We start from the raw sequence: 2,500 nt of genomic DNA on the forward strand, positions 1-2,500 counted from the left end.
CCATGATAGAGCTAAGGTGTAAGTGCAGGAGGTGGTCAAACTCTGTGTAAGGAGTAGTCAAACACCACATACATTGCGTGTCAAATCATTAGGCAGCTCTGTTGTTTCCAAATAACAGAATATTTATTCGTTCGAATCCAGATATTTTTTTCACCGAATGATGGCGACATCTGCCTGCGCATATTGTAGTAAAATTAATTGGATCCGCACAGACGTAAAAAAAGGCGACCATTTTCGTGAAACAACAATAATTTTACTGTCCTAAATTATTAGGCAAGTGCTCAATAAAAGTGTTGTTATGGATCAAAACCATGATTTAACATCAAATAAAAAGTCCACCGTTGTGTCGGAGCTTGGAAAAGCAAAAACGACATTGGAAACATCAAAGATCCTGGGAAGAAATCATCGAACTGTGAAGAAATTTGTGGAGTCTTCTGTTGTCTGTTCGAATGCTGACAATGATAAATCGAGGGTTGTTTCCAGGTGTACCCTGTCATGTATAACGAGGGAAGTTGCGAAGAACACGTGTCTGACTAGTCGAGAAGTGTTTAAAAGTTGTGGTAGGGAAGATATTTCGAAATCTAAGCTATCATTCTCACCCTGATGGCTGTAAACCAGAGGGGGAGATAGGAAGGTGAGAGAGTGAAAAAATAAGAAGAGGAGAGAGAAAATGAGAGAGAGAGAGAGAGAGCAACACAAGCAAAGCGAGAGCGAAAAGATATGTAGGAACAGAGAATATATATATATATATATATATATATATATATATAGGGAGAGAGAGAGAGAGAGAGAGAGAGAGAGAGAGAGAGGGGAGGGAGAGAGAGAGAGAGAGAGAGAGAAAGAGTGGAATTAATCAAACGTAATGTAAGATAGATAATTAGACGATATTGGTCTCATTGGTAATTTAACTCTGCTCCCGTCATTTCTATACAATTTACGTTACTTATTTCAATGACAAACGAACGGCAAAATTAGTCCAAGTGAGAGAGGTAAAATGACTCAGATATTTATTTTGCGAATTTAACCTTCGGAAAAAATACAATTGGACAAACTTATTTATAAACTTCGTTTGTTTTCTCTTAGGTATAACTGCATCAGGATATACAAAGTAATACAGGTAAATGAGTGTGTGTGTGTGTGTGTGAATGTGTTACGTGTGCGTGTACATATATACAGGGGTTGGACAAAATAATGCAAACACTTTAAAATTTCAGCCAAATTAATTTTAATAAGGGGGTAGGACTGCTTTTGGCAGTAATTCTTTGAGTTGTTGTTGTTGTTCTTTTTGCAACTCAACTAAACCCTCTAACAAATTTTCCATAGTTTTGCGGATTTTTCGTAAAATATGCACAGCAAAAATATTTATTGCTCCTGTGTCAAGTTTTTAATTTCTTCACGTGAAAAATTTTTTCAACGTCGTTCGTGTGAATTGTTTATTTTTTCAGGTGCCTACTTGATATATATCGGGAAACAATTTTCTCTTCGACATTGTCCGCGTGAATTGTTTGTATCCTTGTCGCCACTGTTATGACATGAATCCTCGTCCACTTGTATGTTGTCATCGGCACTGTAATCTTCTTGTGGCCACTATTATGTTCTGGCGGTATACTGCATCTTATTATCTTTGACTTGTCTATCGTTCTATCGCTGAATTTGGAACGTCTACTTTGACAGTAACTCGAACTCGCATACATCACCTAACTGACACTGACTTCAACTGAGAACTCGTAAAATGACTCTACCACTACTGACCTTCTACAACAACTGTCTGTCTGACTCCATAGCGGCTTGTCACGTGAGAAGGAGTGCACCATTTTCACGACAAGTCAGTTTTACATGAACTGCTGTTTTTTTTAACATTAAAAATGTCAGCAGCTGCACTTTATGGCTTTTTTGAAATGGTAAAAACATCACGAGTTTCGGTTAATGTTTAAATCAAAAGCTGAGCAAAATGAACACTAATTACTACAAGCACATGAAATGATGATATGTGTGTGTGTGTGTGTGTGTGTGTGTGTGTGTGTGCATGTGTGTGTGTGTGTGTGTGTGTGTGTGTGTGTGTAAACATGTGTGTATTATTTTGATAAGTGCCATGAACTAGACTCCCAGCCTAGTGAATCACTTTGTAACTTCTGCTAATGAAATATCAAAAATTGCATACACTTATGCTTCGAGTTGTATCCATCTCTCTCTCTCTCTCCCTCTCTATCTATCTATCTCTCTATCTATATATATAAAGAGAGAAAGAGAGAGAGAGAGAGAGAGGGGGTGCACTTACATACTAATACAAACGGATGCTGTTTTGCACATGTACGGATCCAGATCCGGTGGAGATAAATGTGCTATGTCAATATCGTTGTGTGTGTGTGTGTGTGTGTGTGTGTGTGTGTGTGTGTGTGTGTGTGTGTGTGTGTGTGTGTGTGTAAATATCCGTATTTATATTTCTTGCAACTTTTTTTGGTAACCTTAAAGTTCCGGTACCTTCCTCGTACACACCCAT

At 38.0% G+C, this 2,500-nt stretch overlaps 1 protein-coding gene across 1 annotated transcript in view; it reads right to left on the reverse strand.

Moving 5' to 3' along the window:
* The window catches only part of LOC149132808 (uncharacterized), a 62,988-nt gene that overhangs the window by 43,694 nt on the left and 16,794 nt on the right, over positions 1–2,500 (reverse strand). The gene's annotated exons all lie outside the window — the stretch shown is intronic.

This window comes from Octopus bimaculoides, chromosome 13, assembly GCF_046866305.1.
Source record: "Octopus bimaculoides isolate indiv1 chromosome 13, ASM4686630v1, whole genome shotgun sequence".
Classification (NCBI taxonomy): domain Eukaryota; kingdom Metazoa; phylum Mollusca; class Cephalopoda; order Octopoda; family Octopodidae; genus Octopus; species Octopus bimaculoides.